This window comes from Uloborus diversus, chromosome 2, assembly GCF_026930045.1.
Source record: "Uloborus diversus isolate 005 chromosome 2, Udiv.v.3.1, whole genome shotgun sequence".
In the NCBI taxonomy this organism is placed as follows: Eukaryota; Metazoa; Arthropoda; class Arachnida; order Araneae; family Uloboridae; genus Uloborus; species Uloborus diversus.
Genome location: NC_072732.1, coordinates 70,468,375 through 70,489,083, shown reverse-complemented (window position 1 = coordinate 70,489,083; position 20,709 = coordinate 70,468,375).

The following is a 20,709-nucleotide window of genomic DNA, read 5'->3' as shown; positions in this document are numbered from 1 at the left end:
AACAATTTGTTTCGTTATTTGTGACTGCTATGTCTCAAAATATGATACACCGATCCCGACAAAAATTGGTCCACAAATAGATTTAACAGGATAAAAACACCAAATTAATTTTGTCACAACATCTCTCAGAAGAAAGGTGCAATCGAACGTTCTTTTCCGTTAATTGTGATTGCTACATCTCAAGAAGTTATGCTTGGATTTAGATGAAATTTAGAATAAAAGTGAACCTAAACATTGAATATCATTAATTCAGTTTTGGCTTCAGTCACTCTAAGTTATGAAGGAATTTTGATTTTGTCATCTTTTGCGCGAGTTTAAAACTGCTTCTCATTTTAATCTACGCTTTGTTTTGCATTTAGGAAAAAAAATCCAAGATTTTTTGTAATGTTTTATTTGATATATCAATACAAGTTTTTTCAAGACATTCAATTACCATTTTTTTCAAAACTACTCGCCAACTTTCACAATGATATTGTGCTATAATAAATAACCGAAATATGAAGATTAGGGGGAAAATGCAAATCTTTAAGTCCATTTACGCAAATGAAAAGCATATTATTTGTCTTGTTTGTCTAGACAATAAATGGTTCATCAAAAAAAAATCTTTATCCACTTAAACTAAAACATAGACCGATAATACTATTCGTGATTTATTTGTAGGCTGAAATCATGAAGTTTAGAAGTTATAAAGTTTGATCTTGTTGCAAAAAGACTATTTTATTTAGATTTTTTTACACTGAAAAAGCATATATACGTTAGTTTCCATATTTGAAAATTTTAATTCAATAATGTTTGTCGTAGCTATGAATTAACGGAAAACAAAATGTACTCGCCTAAATATCTTTTTCTCTTTTTTTTACAAAATCACAAATTGCTTATTGTTTTCATTTGACCGCTTTAAGCGTCCATCCATCTGTCCTTTGAAGTAATTTTTGCCCCCGCCTTTCTCTCTTTTTCTCCCTCTCTCTATCGCTCACACACATCTACACACACATGCCTACACACACACACGCACAAGACTGAACACACACACTGCATACGGCTGACACCAACAAGCACACACTCCTACATGCTCACATAGTTTCCAGCACACACACACACACGCTCACTCGTTATTGCGAAAAGCCATATTTGAATTCAAGATGTCAAAAATTCAATTTAAAAAAAATTGAATTTTTTTTAAAAAAAAATCATGTTTTTTTAGCGTTTGATTTTGCATTTCGTAACTATCAATAATTAATGTTTATCATAGCCATTAATTTAAGAGAAGCACAAATTATCGATTAACCTTTTTTTTTAACTTTATTCATGTTTTCCCATAACGACCATTAACTTAAGTTCGTCATATTTATCAAAGTAAGAGAAACGCAATGCGCTAATGAACATGTCAATATTTGTTGCTACGCTATTTTTAATTTCCTTAACTAACGACTCATTTAAAAAATCAGAAAAAATACCTATAACACCACATTTAAAGAACAACGAATAATAAATGCAGAAATTGAAAGCAAAAACGCATTAGCAATTTATCCGAAAGAAAACATCTTTTCATTATCTTTTCCTTTACCTAACACACACACTGACAAATGACAAACACCCTCGGCATCTTTACTGCTTGTATAATGGCTAAGATAATGCCACATTCTTTCGTTACCACATACGTCTAGGGCCAAGAAATCGTGAACACTGCTGGAGAAAATCTTTTGCGGCTAATAAACATTCCTTCCGACATCAGCAATTTATTCTGGAGTTGAATAACGGTTAAATAAGATTTAAACGATATTTCTTCCCCGCTTCCAGTAATTTTAAACCTTTTATTTTTATTAAAGAATTATCGTTATGCTATCGAATTCCATGCATCATGCCTGTTTAGGGTTGGTTTCTTTAAAAATGTGATGCATAAGGGGTTTATGCTCAGACCTTTAGACCGAGAGAATTTTTCTTTTGATACCAGTTATGATACGAAATAATATATTCACGACAATAATAAAGATCCCACATAATAATGATTCTTATTTATTTATTTTTGATTGCATTTGCTTTAATGCTAACGTTATTTTTATTGCTGTTTGAATCATAATGTTTCATATAAACGCCGTAAAATATATCAATATTTTTATTAACTTTATGATTTTTTGTCTTTTTCATTACCCGTATTTATTCATTACTAGAGTATGGAAAGCAAAGAAAGGTAAATATGGTGTGATATTGCAGTTTGAGTATGAATCACTTTGTAATTTAAATTTCTTGTTATATTTCAATTAGATATCTTTTGCGACGGATTATTAAAAAGATAATATCTACATAATACAGATTAAAGCATAGTTCAAAGATCAAATTTTTCATTTAAAAGAAAACAAATCCGCGTAGCTAAGCAATATCATTTACAGTATATAGGAAAATAAATGCTCTTTATGCTTAATCCCTCCATCAACGTTAAGCAGGTTATATTTATAGCTAATAAATTATTTTTTATGACGAATCGTCCCTGCTGGAATTGTTAAAGAGGGTAATATGAAAATCCGCAAATGGACAGATCTTTTGAAATTGAAACAAAATGAATCAATAATCAAACGTTATAAAAGAAAGTGATAAACACCGATATAAGAGTTTAGGACTTTCAGAAAACGCTAGAACATGAAGCAAATTTACAGGAATGCCGCGTGTCAAAAGCTTCTTTTCAGCATTTCCGATGTAAAAATAATCTATCCTATGTTGCTGTTCATGACTAATTGATCTTTAAAGCCTCACGATATATTCCAAAAATGTGTGACAAGCATGAGAAATAATAATTTGGACTTTTAAAACGATTGCAAAAAAGTCCAGTTAGTTTATATAAATTGCGACAAAGTTTTAAGGCTTCAAGTAAATAACATTCTAATTAGAACCGATATTTTTACCTCAGTAGATTTTGATGTAAAAGAAAAAAAAATAAGAAATGGAGAAAAAAAATAATAAGAGCAAAGATTAAAAATGAGCATAGCTCGATGTAAAAGTTTGATGTTAATAAATTATATCTTTGTACAAAACATTTTTAAAAGGTTTCATCACCTTTTTTACAGATATATATCTAACTGAACAAATATACATCAAACTGAACATATATATATCTAGCCGCCAAAGATTTGGCTAGGTTTTTACCAGCCACTTTTATTCTTAGATTATTTAAGCAGCAATTTTTAATATACATGCTTGGGTACTTTAATAACCTAAAATAGTTCAAAAATGTATTTCAATCATTTGTTATCATTAACAACTTTAAAAAACAACAATAATTTCATCAAAAGATTATTAGTACCAATAAAAACCTTTACTTCCCCCCTGCTATCTGATATTTTTAACAGTTAAAAAAATGGTATACAGCATCTGCTTCATTTTTCATTTTTGCTTTCATGTGGAAAAATCTGCATTTGTAAAAAAAAAAAAAAAAAACACTCGATGAATATTTTCATTAATATATATTTGCAGAAATACATAATCTCACTTGGCAAGAAAACAAAATATCTTTCTTTATATAACTGAAAAATTAATCAAACAATAAATGCCACAAAAAAACTAAAATGCAAAGCTCCGTTCAGAAAAGCAAAAGTACATAATTCATCCGAACCACATTCCCAACAAAGTAAGAACTTATATTAAATTAAAAATACTAATCTTCTCATTTGTGCATTAATTTAAATCCCTGCAGGAGATAAAAAAGTTCTACCATTCATGAGTAATTTAAATGATTCACAATGTCACGAAAACAAAGACCTATAAAAACCCCAAAGCCTTCCTTTTCAGAAACAAATCATTTGTATTCTAAACAACTCAAATGCTAATTAAGCCGTTGTTCTCCGCTATCCTCTGTTAACAGAGATTCGTCTAAAAATGGCAGTTTAAGTCTTCCTCTTGTTTTGTTTTTCTTTTCCCCCCTCCCTACTCAGTAAACCTCAGAGGTTTAAAACTACTTAATGAATTGTGGTAAGTGATTAGAATTAAATTTTATTGTGGTTTTCTTTTTCTTGTTTGCTTCGTTATTGTGTGTGTGTTTTTATTGGATACAATGGAAAGTATCCGGCACGTTTGAGCGAAAGGGATTTGCTTTGTGATACACTGATGCATTTCTTTTTGGGTAATAAGTGATATAGAAGTTTAGTTGGTTCTGATTCCAGGAATAGCTTATAGTGTTTAATTAAAATCCGAAAATGTGTTAATTTCTGTGACTGAAAGAATCTGTGAGTGAAAGATAAATATTCATGCGAAAGGAATTAAAAAGATTCTAGCTTCATGATTTTGCCTTTTTATTTATAAAAGCATTAATATTTTGTTTTATAAGAGTATAAAAAGAACTCTTGACTATGATGATGAATAACAAACTATGAGACTCATTATTTCACATTATTATTGAAACCATAATAACTCTGGTATTATTGTTACCCTGGTGATTTATATTCCTTGTAAATATTACGGAACGAAGTAACGTATTCGCTTTAATAAGGACATACAGAAAGAAAAACGAAACAAGAAAAAGAATAGTCATGAAGATTTGAAACACGCGCTTTTGAAGTTAAGTAAACTAGTACTAAATTATGTCTTCGTACAAATGGAAACTTAGCAATAAGGGGATCATTTCTGATGGAAATGTGAACTTGTCGAATTTCGGAATCACTTCAGATTAAGTCTTCGTATTGAGAGAAAAAAAAAGAAGAAGAAAATATTAGGAATATTGGTCCACTTGGTTAAAGAGGAAAACTCCCAGTTTCAGTTCTTCTTATCAGTGGACGTAGTAACATAGCGTATATTTTCGTGTAAGGTGTTTTTACAATTGAGACAGTGAGAAACAAAGAGGACATATTTTCAAGTTTTGAGCAAAACGCGCTTAAAGATAAGGTCCTAGGCAGACTTTCATTAAAAAGTTTTCTGAATTATGCTGTATAACAGCACCTACCAGGGCTAGTAGTACTACCCCTAGCCCCAAGACAGAACAGAGTTTCACCTGCCATTCGTACTGCTTAACTCAAAAGTTTTTACTTTGCCACTTACATCCCATTGTTTTTCACTGTCTCAATTAAAAATACTATGCAGAAACATAATGTAAAGAGAGTAAAATAATCCTTTTATGAAGCAGTCATAATTTTTATTAATAGTAAGAGAAACATAATCATTCAGTTTATAAAAATAGGTGCTATTTCAAGCATCATTAAAGTCGTTTTACCTATAAACTTTATTACTATTACAACAACTTCAATGCGGTTGTATATTTATTTACCTGAATACTGTTATTAGAACTGATATGCTGATTGTATTTATCTACATGAATATAATTGTTTAGTTTGCCATAATGGTGGTATTTAACACCATGATTGCTAATACAACAGCTATCACGTTATTTGTGTTTATTCAACAGTTATGTTGATTGAATCTGTCAACATGAATGAGCTTGTAACAACTGTCACGTCGATTTTGCCACTGATTACATTTGTTTTTTTGCGTGCACATTAAAGGATTAAAGGGCAACTTTTCCAACACAGAGGATTTTTTTGCTGCGCGTGAAAGAATGGCTTAATGATGCTTACCGTCAAGTTGGAAGGATGTTTAATATATAAGTTGTGAACACATTATAATTTAGATTTTCCAATGTGGATTACTGACTTCCAACGGCACAAATTAAGTGGTATTTACATATTTTGTGACGCACTTAAATATCTGACAGATCTATTTTTTTACAGAACTGGAATAATTGATGAAAGTCAATTACAACGAATATCAAACCGCAAACATGACGTTGCAGTTGACACATTATGTACTAATTTTGATATTAATTAATTTACTTTTTTATTGTTTTTCTTCTTATTTATTTAGATTTTTTGCTACTAGTAGATATAAACAGAAAATTAATTAAACCTAACTCCATTGTCAAAATTTCTTGATGCAGTATAAATAAAAGGTATAACTCTCATAAATTTTACAGGTATTTAAAGTAGAATTTTTTGATTACTGAAAATGTCCATTTAGGTATGTTATTTTAATTATTTTCACTAATTCCACCATTTTATACTAACGGAAACGTGAAATGTGTTAAAAAATTGCACTTTTTTTTCCTCCATGAGACTATAAACTATTCTTTAGAGTAGTCAATGCAAGAAAGCAATGGTAAAGTGCTTCACAACTGCATGCCCGCCAAAAGGGTTTGTTCGCATCAGGATACTGTCTGCATCCTTGAGATAAATCATTATCTAAATGAGATTAGTTGTATAGCAAGAAAGTTCACATCTGATGCCTTAAAATGAGTTAATCGATTCGCAATAAGACATAAATTAGAATTTTAATCATTAAGATTTAAATGCCCTTAGCTAAATTAATTTCCTCATCTGCAAGGCTCACGGATGCTGGAAAGGGTTTGAAATATATATATCTAATGATTAAGGAATAAATACTGGTAATTATAACTACATAGAGATGTGTGAAAATTTCGAAATAAAGCCAAAATATTCTTCTCTTTATGATGTATTAATTAAAAATATAAAAATAAAAAACCCTTTTCTTTAAATTAATAGTTTGATAACCTGATACAAGTCTCAGTATTGTGTATACATTTGAAATCTTTTTTTCCTCTTTTATAGTAATAATCTTCCGTAAACAAAATGCACATGGCAAATTTGTACTATAACTAAAATTTTCTTTGTTCCCAGTTACAATAAGAACTTATTTGAATACCCTCTCATATATAATAAACCAAAATCACTAATCGAGTAACGCTCTGACGTCACCAACAGTGAAACTCGTGCAAATGCACGCCAGGTCTGGAAGAGCATTATATCACTTTTGGGTACCTAAGAATAGCTTATTTCATAGTCGTTAGTAGTATCACGAATTTTCTTCTAGTTTAATAATGGTAAAAATGTAAATTGAAATCGACCGCATCGAATGCCATCAATTCATATGTAATTTATCCTGCTGTGATCAGTAGTTTCTGAGACATTTTAACTATTTTTTTAATCGTATATATCTCAAAATGATTTCTACCTTAAAAATAAGGTAGTAAAATAAATCAGATGTGTATTACTCTCATCCTATAACTCAGGACAGGTCTAAACGAGTCCCATTAACGTTCCTGTTACGGAAACCGAAACGGTTAGTTTAAGTTAAGCCTTGGATTATTTATTGCAATTGCTATAATACAATTTAACAATATTTTTTGGCAACCTCGACGAGCTGAGAACAGTTGTATGCTGATTATAGTTTTGAAAATCCTTAGATATAAAAAAGTTGAATGAGTTGCTTATTTCATGGTTTTATGAATGAGATCCTTTTCCACGTTAAGCCATAGCAACGTTATTTTGCTTTGTTTAAAAAAAAACTTTATAATAATGTGGCAGTGTTATAAGAGTGCAAGTCCTAATCTTCGTATGCAGCAAACAAACGTTTTCATGTCCTCCTGAAAAATGAATGAAAATGTTGGTTACAATATTTGCGGTACAAATATTTACTGGAACACTTTAAATTTGACGACCAATCTCTCTGATAAAAAGGTAATTAGCTCCTGACATACCACGAGAGATTATTTTCTAGAATTATTAGAATGTTTTCAGAAGCGTTACCGTTTTTATCTTAATGCAAATGAGTTTTGTTTAATAGCCTTATGTTTTATGAATAATCGACTACGTTTCTGCTTAATACAAAAATTTCGATGATAAAGTCGAAAATAAAATAAAGATATGTATCAATTATATTTGCAGAACGTTAGTCGTCGTATACATTAATGGAAACTGGTCCAGAATATAACTTTTCCTAAATCTGCTAAACTATCATTATGATTTTTAAACTAAAAATTTTAAAAATATGTACTAAATACGGAAAAAACATTTTATATAAAATAATAACTTTCGGAGTTTAACTAAAAAACAGCCAACTCAAAAATTTACCAATGTTTTTTTTTTGAGCAATCACGATTGCTTATTGCTTTCATTTGACTGTTTTTATGTGCTATGATTTTATTTTCCCGCCAGCACCCTCTGCAGCATCACCGTCGACCGGCTCCTCACGATGGTGCTCCTGTAGCGAAAACTGTCTCCAGGTTGCATCCATATGCTACACACACGCGCATACATACACAACTACACACACGCGCACACACAAATACATACACCTACACACATACACAAACACTTACACACACTCAAACACATACATACACACATACATACAGACACCTACACATACATACAGACATCTACACATACACACACCTACACACAACTACCCACACTCATACTTGCACACAGACACAAACACATATGCTTACACACATAAACATACCCCCTACACACAAACACACATACCCCCCCACACATAAACACACATGCCTACATACACACACACACACACTCGTGATTGCGAAAAACATAATTTGAATTCAAGAGGTCAAGATTCAAATTATTTTTTTAATTTTTTATGTTTCTTTTTGAATGTTATATTATCGCATGTGTTGTTTCTCGTTTTTAATTTACGAGGCATTTGCAACCCAGCCCCCCTCCATGCGCTTCTTTTCGCTTACTCGCCTCTTTCAGAATTCTGACGTTCAATTCGCTTCGATAAATTTATTTCGTTTTAAATTATAGATCTTATGGCTTTCTTATGTGTTGAACATGTTTTCCCTTGAATAAGGGGCTCTACTGCAAGCTTAAAATATATTATTAGCAGCACTACTTAACGATTTTTACTTTCTTCTATATCTAATATATAGAAGAAAGTATTGGATTCGTGCAAATTTTCGAATTTCGAATTTTGACGGATTCGAACGTTTTGAGGTGTGCTGAGTCCATTTCGACTATTTTTGGAAAATGTCTGTCTGTCTGTGTGTATGTGTGTGTGTATGTGTGTGTGTGTGTATGTGTGTGTATGTGTGTCACGTCTGTGTGTGACCAGTTTTTTGTGGCCGCTCTACAGCAAAAACTACCGCATGAAATCGAATGAAATTTGGTACACATATGTGCCCCTATGTGAACTTGTGCCCATTGGTTTTTGGCGCGAATTCCTCCAAGGGGGGAGGAGCAATGGGACGTTTTTTGAGTTACGCGTGATTGCTATTCCTCAGGAAGTAACTGGCGGAATCAAACAAAATTTGGTCCATATGTTGCCAGTAACAGGAACAGGTGCTGATTCAATTTTGGTGTCAATAATTCAAACGGGGGTTGAGCTATAGAACGTTTTTTGTCGTCAATTGTGACTGCTGTATCTCAAGAAATAATGAACGGAATGAAAGAAAAATTTATCGGCAAGTAGCCCTTAGTGGGTATAAAAGCTGATTTTATTTTGGTGTCAACAGCTAAAAAGGGGGTAGCGCAATCGCCCGTTCTTTTTTTCCATTGTGAGTGCCCTATCTCAAGAAGTAATGCTACGTCCTGGTTGAAATTTGGAATATATATGAATTCATATGTGAACAGACTTTGGTTCAATTTTGGCGCCAATCGAGTCAAGAGGTGCTGATTTATTTTTATTATCATTATTTTTTAGCGAATAAAAATAGCTTTATTAATGCAACAATAAACTAGTATGTTGTGGCCATCACGAAACTTTCTTCTATATTTTTCCTTTTTCTGATCCCTCCCCATGCTTGACGAGGAAGCAATATTCCTAACAAAAACAAAATTACACATGCAAAAACTTGACGACAATCCCAATGTCTGAATTATTGTAAAAACAAAACAAAGAGCGAAAATTGAAAGTTACTTTAAAAGCTTAACTTGAATTAATTACAAATATTTTATTTATTAACAAACATAAGATGGCAACAGTTAAAAATTTTAAATCATTGAGATAATATTTCCTATCATTTCCATACAATTAAAATCACGAGAAATACGCAGACGACAATCTAATACGATTTATCTTTCTTATTGTTGCATTAATAAAAATATTTTTATTCGCAAAAAAAAAAAAAAAAATCAACACCTCTTGGAGCGATCGGCGTCAAAATCGAACCAAAGCCTGTTTACATATGGATTCATATATATTCCAAATTTCAACCAGAACGTAGCATTACTTCTTGAGATAGGGTACTCAAAATGGAAAAAAAGAACGGGTGATTGCGCTGCCCCCTTTTTAGCTGTTGACACAAAAATAAAATCAGTTCTTATACCCACTAAGGGTTACTTGCCGATAAATTTTTCTTTCATTCTGTTCATTATTTCTTGAGATACAGCAGTCACAATTGACGACAAAAAACGTTCTATAGCTCAACCCCCGTTTGAGTTATTGACACCAAAATTGAATCAGCACCTGTTCCTGTTAATACCAACATATGGACGAAATTTTGTTTGATTCCGCCAGTTACTTCCTGAGGAATAGCAAGCACGCGTAACTCGAAAAACGTCCCATTGCTCCACCCCCCTTGGAGGAATTCGCGCCAAAAACTAATGGGCACAAGTTCACATAGGGGCACATATGTGTACTAAATTTCGTTCGATTTCATGCGGTAGTTTTTGTTGTAGAGCGGCCACAAAAAACTGGTCACACACAGACGTGACACACATACATACACACACACATACATACATACACACACACATACATACATACACACACACATACACGCACACACACAGACAGACAGACATTTTCCAAAAATGGTCGAAATGGACTCAGCACACCTCAAAACGTTCAAATCCGTCAAAATTCGAAATTCGAAAATTTGCACGAATCCAATACTTTCTTCTATATATTAGATATAGAAGAAAGTAAAAAGATAAATCGTAATAGATTGTCGTCTGCGTACTTCTCGTGATTTTAATTGTATGAAAATGATCGGAAATATTATCTCAATGATTTAAAATTTTTAACTGTTGCCATCTTATGTTTGTTAACAAATAAAATATTTGTAATTAATTCAAGCAAGGCTTTTAAAATAACTTTCAATTTTCGCTCTTTGCTTTGCTTTTTTATCCATAATTCAAATGTTGGGATGGTCGTCAAGTTTTTGCATGTGTCATTTTGTTTTTGTTGGGAATATTGCTTCCTCGTCAAGCATGGGGAGGGATCAGAAAAAAAAAGAAAAATATAGAAGAAAGTTTCGTGATGGCCACAACATACTAGTTTAATTATATTTTTTATGGTTTAATTTTTTTCATATAGAACTTTGAATTGATAGGATATTAATAAGACAATCGAAATAAAGTTTTCAAACAATTGTGATGAATAATACGAAACCTTCGTTACAGCAAGGTACGACTGATACTTGCTCGCTGTTAAACAAAAGATGACACTAGACATTGTGCAAGAAGGCATACTGTAGGGTAAATCAGGTAGTCAAACCGCATTCCTTTTTTGTATTTGTAAAAAATCCTGTCGCGTACATAAAATAAAACAAATCCTAATGTACTGCTATTCACAAACGTACAATATGTGTACTGTGAAAAAACACGAAAAAAAAGTCAGAACATTCCAGTGCACCGCGTCACCAGTATGTTTCGGGTTAGACGTTGCACTTGTGCTGGAGCCATCAGCGCAGTCGTTACAGCAAGGTACGATCGACACTTGTAATTCGCTGATATACACAAGGTGACACTAAACACTGTGCAACAAAACATGTTGTACGGTAAATCAGGGAGTCAAACTGCTTTCTTATTTTGAATTTGTACAAAAAATACTATCGTGCAGATGAAGAAAAACAAGTCATACTATATAGTTTTAGGAAAATATACAACATGATATACAACATATGTGCTATGAAAAAAAAAGAAAAAAAAAATGTTTTACATTCTTTCCAGAACATCACATTACGGCGCGTCACCCTTATGTTCCGAGTGAGAAGCTGCAGTTGTGTGGGAGTTAAGCCGTGCCTGGTATAAGAATTGAACAAACAATTAATAGTACCTATATTATTTCTTAATAAGTAAAACAAACTAAATGAAACTCGATGATAGCAATGTTTTTATATCCGCCAATGCCCAAAACAAATGATCTCAAAGATCGTTGCTGTGAAAAAAAGGACGAAAAATTGTAACGTAAATCAAACCGAAAAATCTACGTCAGTTAGGAAAATATCAGTAATATAGTAAAAAAAAATTAATGGTTAGATAAAGTTCAATTATATATAATAATGGCGTAATCCGTAAAATGAAACTGAGGCATGCGTACCAGAATGCGATGTGGTCGTTCAAGAAAGACGCAGAATGTTTCCCATATTGTACGCTTCAAAATTCGCTGAACATATTTGCAAGGGTTCGGAAAGAAAAATGGCGTATTCATGCCCATAACAATCCACACAAACCCTACAATTAGTTGATTTCAAAATCATGCATGATTATGATTTTTAGAGCATGAAAACTATTTTAGCAAAATGTGTTTAAAAATGTCGGTAGAGAAATCATGCGCTTACCTCCGAATAGCGATCGAACGCCTAAAAGGGATAATTGAATTCAAACTATATAGTGGTTAAAGAAATTTAATTTTACTCCAACATAAAATGTTTGTCTGAAATTCATTTATAATTATAATAACACATAGTCATGTATTACAAAATATATTTAAGCATTTAAACATTTTCATTGATTAAAAAGGAAACAATTATAGCAGATGTTTTGAAATCAAATCGAGGCTTTGCGAAACGAATAAGTAGTGTGATTTCTTAAGTACAAATATTGTAGTACTATTAGTTTATTTTTTTAAACACAAAACATATAGTATGACTTAAAGGTACATTTATATACAACATAGAGGCATTTCAACACTGTTTTATGTAATTACTGTTGGGTAGGGAAGGGAGAGCAACAAGTATATAAACAATGAAACTATTATAAATGTTCGACTTTACGCTATTTTTTTAAGGAAACGTTAAACGCATTAAGCGTGACGTAAAACGCATAAACAGTAGTTGCTCCCACACATATTTTGAGGTTTCGAAGCTAACTTTTTTTTTTCTAATTACCAACCTATGCATCAAGATGAAATATGTTCAAAGCCAAAAAAATCTTATATAAACTCACTAGCAGTACACGCACGGCGATGCCCGTGTTAAGAAGCCAAAGGAAGTCCGTTGAACAAAACATAATCACCCCCCTCGCCCCCTTCTGATGTGAAATGATCATTTTTCTTCTACTGAAATGCGCACACACCTTTTCAAAAGACCTATTAAAGTATCTTTGGAATTTAAAATTATTCGCCAAAACGCAATAAAATATTAACAGTAGCTTTAAAACTCAAAATAACCCTATAATATATATATATATATATATATATATATATATATTACAAAACATTTTTAGCTATGTTTAGGATTTTTTTTGAAAAGAGCCCTCGTGATTTGCCTCATGGCTGACATGAACCTATGCCCATTCGATTGCGAAGCCCGCACTTTCAGTTCGCGCCACCGTGGCTACGCATAGTCTTTGTTCCAAGCATTTTAATATTTAAAAAAAGTCTCGCTTTCGTAGCATTTTTTATTGTTGCTCCACACCTATTAGTCATAGCGTGATGTTGTGTACCATATAGACTTCCTCAATGAATGGACTATTCAACACAAAAATAATTTTTCAATTCGAAAAAGTAGTTCCTGAGATTAGCGCGTTCAAACAAACAAACTCCACAGCTTTATGTTATCAGTATAGATTATTTTCATTAAAAACGGGCTTCCTGTAACATCGAAACACGTATCTACATATTTTCTAGTTCATGAATGATTAACTAAAACAACATTAGATCATGTTAACCGTCATACATTTTTTAAAGATTGATCCAATGAATATTTCCTAAAGTAAGTGTAACATTTAAATCCCCTCAGTACTAATTTGTTCAGATATATTATGTTTAATTTGCCATGTACTTTTTTTTCTTCTTTCAAATCTACAGCATTAATACAAACTTTTTTCTTACTTATGAGTGAAATAAATAAATGTTTCTTATCTCAGTTGATAAACTAGATTGTCATTGCAAGGAAGACCTTCCTGGAAATTTAGAAGGTAACAATCGGCGACCGTGCGCAAATAATCCCCGTGATTTCCCTCGAAAACTAATTTGTTCTAGTTAATTCCAGTACTTCCCCTAGATTCACTCAGTGGAAAACGATTAAATTTGGATATGGTATATGCGTTCACGCTTTGGTGCGAACTAAAAGCGTTGCTTCTGTTAACCCCGAATGCAATTATTAATTCCTGGGTTTCCCTCCTTGATATTCTAAGAGTTTCAATCTCATACGCGCATAGGAAACTGCATTATTATTCATCCTCATTAAAAAACACATAAAAAACGTTTACAGTAGCTTGTGTGGGTGACAACCCTGACTGAAAAAAAATTTTATTTCTAGCTTAGCAAAAGTTTTGATAAGACAGAGCTCAATTTCGCAGAGTAGAACACATTTCAGTTTTTTTGATAATGTAAAATACTTCAGAAATAAGGCATTTCAACAAAATACTTTATGTGCATTGATAAATACATGCATTCACGAACATAAAATATCATGTGAGTGAATTTTTTAAATAGTTGAAAGTAATCCCATATTTCATGGAGTCAGCGAACGCAAAAACAACTTATTCTGCAACATATGAGGTAGTGAGAAGCAAAGGAACGTAAGTGAACATTTTCAAGTTTTGAATTCTACGACTTTAAAGAAATTATTCCAGGTAAGCTAACATCTATTTTTTTTCTAAATCCTGCTGTACAGTAGCACCTACCAGAGCTCCCAGAACTATATCTTGCTTCGAGATAGACGAGGGGTTCACCGACCGTTTGTACTGGTTATCTCCTTTTTTTTTTTTTTTTTTTTCATTTTGCCACTTACATCTCTCTGCTTTTCACTGCCTCATATGTCTTACGGATTACATTTTAAAGTTAAAACTATGCCACAAAACATTATTCATTGCATGAAAAGACATTTGTGATGATATGATGAAAATTGAGATGTGGAATTAACTGAACTTGAAGGACTTTTCGCTGATATCAAATACAGGTATTTCTCACATAGCACGGTAATTTTGTACAGTGCTATTAAAACCGTGTTATATGATATTTTTAAAATAAATTTTTATAATTATTTAATTTAATTTTATGCATAATGTAAACTATTAAGATATTTACCGCGTTGTATCAAATATGTACCGTGTTTCGTTCTATATTGAAACGGTGTTATATGTAGTTTAGAAGTTATGTAAAACAAAAGGCAATGTGTACCGTGTTATATCAAAGTAAAGTTTTAAAGTGTAAAATTTCAAAGTTTGTTTGAATAAAACATACAAAACACCTTTTTAGAATATGCATTGAATTAGTATTGGAAAAAAAATATAAGAATAATAACAACAACAGCAACAAAAACAACTGCTATAATAATGATGATGAAGATGTTGATAATAATAATAATAATAATAATAATAATAATAATAATAATAATAATAATAATAATAATAATAATAATAATAATAATAATAATTATTATTATTATTATTATTATTATTATTATTATTATTATTATTATTATTATTATTATTATTATTATTATTATTATTATTATTATTATTACTATTATTATTATTATTATTATTATTTTTTTTTTTATTTTTTTTATTTCCCCTATTGCAGTTGAAACACGAAATTAAAACAAGTCAAAATTTGTTGTTCTTTTGTGCATGTTATTAAGATTATGCCTTCGAAATGCATGTTGAGTAGTGCATTGTATTAGATCTTTTGTCAAAAATTGAAGCAGGGTCCAAGTGAATAAAAAACAATGTACTTCACCGAAGTATCGCCGTTACTTGAAAAGGATTAACAGCAGGACGAAGAGGTTTGTGAAAGCTGAGGTGCTCTAGATTATCCCATCTTCTAACTCCAACTAAGCGTAATTCATTTCTGCAATTTCCTGCGAGAACTAATTTGCGTTCCCTAATTCCAGTCCTCTTCTGGAATCCAGTCAATGGAGTGTGATTTAATTTAGGTAGAAAGTGATTTAATTTAGGCGTAATATATATTGCAATTTAGAAGTAAGTAAAAAAATACGTGCTAATTATAATGAATAGAGATGCAGATGCAATGTTAAGAGCTTGACTATAACTTGATTTTTTTCTCCTTTTTTGCATTATTTCTTTTTCTCAAAATAGTTTGCCACATGCTTGGACTTTAAATGTTTAACATTGGTATAAACATATAGTAACAAACTTATAGAAGGTAATGAACTCGCATACGTCTTTTTTTGAGATGGTTAATTTTGAAGCTCTCTGAATCCATTCCTTTCCAAATGTTTATTTCTTAATTTGAAACTTGTTGATCGATACCATGTGAATGTAGCAATAATTTCATTTGATTTTACAACTGCGACGACAACTCTCGATTACATATATTACAACTGAATATTTTAGTAAATAACAGATGGTTATCAACTTACGAAACGTGCCATATTTTACTTTTAAAAGCAAACGAAAAATAATAAAAGCAATATATTTCACGCACACATAACTGTTTGTTTATACCCATCCAATTATATTTCAAAAGATTAGCAATTTTGCATGGCATTAATTTGCGACACCTTATGAACTTACTATAAGGTTATAAATTAATATAGAAAATCGTCAAGCATCGTGTATATCCCTAATAAACAATTTTGTAAATAGATTCAAACATAATCAATTAAGTATTTTAGCAAAATATTTTAACAATCCTTAACTTCAAACTTTTTCAGTCGCTTTTCACTTAAAAAAATATATAAAAAACGCACACGCACATATTATATTTTTCGCTTGCAAACTTTTTACGCATTACTAAGTTCTTGCATAACGAATTGCTTTCACAAAGTCCAAGATCCAAAGATTTTATAAAAAAAATGTTTTGAGCAAAGTAATTTGTATCATTAAAATCATTTTAAAAAATACATGCGTAATAAACTTCTTCCATAAATAAGAATTGTAAAAGTATTAAATCACAAAAACATTCGCTGCATTATTTGAAAGCACTCGAACCTCTTTTTAACTCAGTGCTGTTTGTCTCTAAGTTACCAAACAACTAAACTTTGCTACCAACTATCCAAACAGAATGCCGCAAATATTATGCAGGATATTTCTATCGAGTTGATATGTCAATATGTTGTGACCAATCTTTCTCCCTTTAGTTTCACTAGCTTAACTGTGGAAAGTATTACCTCTGGGAAAATAAGAGGAAGGCAAATCCTGATGCAAACGCAAACTGAGCGTAACCCAGTCCTGTAATTTCCTACCCAAACTAATTTCCTTCACGTTAACCCAATGCTTCCGCGAAACTCTCCCGCCACACAGTAAGATTAAGTGTGGATATGATAAACGCATTGCCCCACGAACACGAGTTTCTGTTAAACCGTCTGTAATAATCATTTCCGAAGCCACGTACCATAAATGGTTTCACTTTAAATTTCAAAGTTATAAATTTTAAAGCTAAGTGCTGTGCCATATTGCATACTAACAAGGTTGTTTTCCTCGGTAAATTATGATTGCAGAGCTGATGGTATCTGATGTATTCTTAGGTTTGAGACTTCATACGCATAACGTAGTTGGATGAGAAGGAAGTATTTTTGTAAGATCTATTAATTTTGGAAATTTAATAAATTCATAACAATATGTGACAGTTACACTATAACTTTTAAAAATGGTTAAAGATAAGAAAAATATTTTTTTAATGATTAATAATTATACAGAGACAAGCATAGATAAATATAATGATGGGATATGAAGAATCTATTTTCAAACGTACGAGTAAAACAACATGGGATTTATTGATTAATAAATATAAAGAGACATATATAGATAAATGAAATGTTAGGATATGAATAAAAAGTTTTCTTGAAATTCCTATGGATGTAGATTCATATAGATTGATAAATATATTATAGAGAAATATGAAAGTTAACAAGCATATTTTTTATAGCCTAATAAATGTAGAATGACAGATATAGATAAATTTAATGATAGGATCTAAAGAACATGTTTTTTTTTAAATTAATAGTGATATATATCTATAATAGTTAATCGTAAAAGTTAAAAAAACATAAAATTTATAGATTTATAAATATAGAGAGACAGATATAGATGAATGTACTGATAGGATATGAATAACCTGTTTTCTTGAAATTCACATCGATGTAGATATTTATATAGATTGATTAAAAACAAATGTCAACAAACATATTTTTACACATTAATAAGTAAAGAGAAACATATAATAAATATAATGATAGGATATTAGTAACCTCGAAATTACGATTGATATAGATTAATATTGGATTCCTAAATATAGAAACAGCTATAAATAACAAATATAAGGATGCCAAATGTATTTGGACAGCCGTTGAAGGCACGATATTCTTGGCACAAAAATATTAATGTCACGAAACTCGAATTGCATATGTAGCAAGTAAAGCCATTCAAACCATTTTCAGACAATTATTTCTTTGTTGACTAGAAAATCGCCCGTCAATGTATGACGGGTGAAAATTGTTTCTACTTTTGAACGAAGCAATTATCTGTTTGGTGATATTTTGATCGTTGAAATTTTATCCCTAACACGAGTGGATTAACCCTAAACTCCAGTAGATAGCGTTAAATATTGTTTTCGTTTCTTCATTTACCTGAAGTGACAATCTTTTCAGTAAAACAGTTAAGTTACCGGATCCAGTTCAGCCTTGTATAAATAAAGCTTTTCCCTGCATGTCAAACATTATCAAAAAAAAAAAATATTATCAAATTTTCATGCCGTGGCGCGAGTTTCTTTTTTTTGGGCATTACTCGATCATTCGCTATTATATATATATATATATATATATATATATATATATATATATATATAACTATATATATACATTGATTCACAAGAAAGGAATAAAGGTACTAAAACAAATAAAAATTACTGCGAGCGAGGTCGGGACAATCCGGAGAATACTCAAAAACGTCCCAGCCAAAGCCCTGTAAAAGTCCTTATCGTTCACTACACAGGCGGCAATTTTCGAATAGTAGGTATACAAACACTTGTATCACACTATGACAAATGCTTAGAAAATCACGAGAGCAATGCCGAAATGTCGTTAGGGTTGTATATTTTTCTACATAACATTTCTTTGCTGTACGTGTTTTTTTTTCAAACCGGTACTACTTTAAAAACAACCACCGTATTAAAAAACTGCTTTATTTATTTATTTTTGTTTTGTTTTTTTTAATTAAAAAAAATCTATATTTTGCATTTTTTAAAGTGACAGAAAAAACAGTTCTGCTCATACTACAGCTCGGCAATAGAAATATTTAACACTTGAATAAATTTAGTCAGCATAGTTAACGGTATATTGAATCCAGAATACAAAAGCTCGCACTTATTCTGAACTCAGTTTTTTTTAACTTCCTTTTACAAAAAAGGACGTATTGTATTCGCGAAAAAATTTTCACTCAAAAATTGACCTTAATTTCCAATTTACTCACCCCCGAATGAATACTGAGTTTTTTTTTTCTACTCGACCAGACGTGGATAAGTGCATAAGAACGTATAGATACGCGAAATATCCGTAATGACGATTCCCGAGTTAATTACAACGAATTTTCTCGTGACGTCTGTGTGTACGTATGTATGTATGTATGTGCGTATGTGCTTATGTATGTCGCATAACGCAAGAACGGTAAGTCCTAGAAAGTAAAAATTTGGTACGTAGACTCCTAGTGGGGTCTAGTAGGCACCTCCCCTTTTGGTTGCATTCTGGTGTTTCTAAAGGGGTCTTTTGCCCATTTTGAGGGGAGGAATCATTGTTAATTTCGATGTAAACTCAAGTGGTGTTGTAGTTTGGCGGACACTTGGCGATATTTCGAAATTTTGGTCTGCAAGTTTTGTTGCCAACTTGGCGACAAATTTGGCGATTTTTTAAAATGTGTCCCAATTTGGCCACTGTTGGTGATATTTAGAGAGTAAACTACTGAATCGCATTAAAATTGCCAGTAATAGGCAAAAGAAATTAAATTGGAGTAAAAGGAAGTCATGTGATGCACACACCAGTTCATTTTTTTTTCTGAAAGTTCCATTGTTTTCAGATATATTTTCATTTTTAAACTGCATTAAAGTCAAAAATAACAATTAAAATATTATAAAAAAGCACACACAAGTAATATTCGTAACCATACTCCACTTTATTGATTAGCATCACTAAGTAAAATATTTTATAAACTTAATTATTTTTTTATGAAGTCTTGGACACAATTATTTGTATACATAATTAAGAAAGGAGAAAGGTTTCAGATTCAATTAAGGAAAGTCCTAAGCAATCATTAAGATAAATAAATCTTTTATTCAAACAAAAATAAATCGATGCATTTCTTGCATAAATAAGGTCTTTTAATAGTAGTGCATTTTAATAATATTGTTTTTCGTTTGCTTTTCAACGTATTAGAAAAGATAGCCGGAACAAATTACTAAAATAACAAATAATTGCTTTCTTGCTTTATATTACTAATGAATATAAATTTTAAAAATTCAAAAGCAACTTCAAAAATGGTGTTGCAAAGTTTTAAAAAAAAAAATAATAATTAAATGACAGAGACAACCTTCCAAAAAATCTTTTAATTGTTAAGCTTTTCTTTGTCAGTAAAATGTGAGCTGATGAAACAGTAGTAATGTTTAAAACGTAATGAAGTGGTTTCAACTGAACAAGTATTTATAAATGAAATTTTAAGAACTACATAAAGGATCGATATAGAGATATAATTCAGCAAATATGTCAAGAAACTTTCAAAAAATGAATAT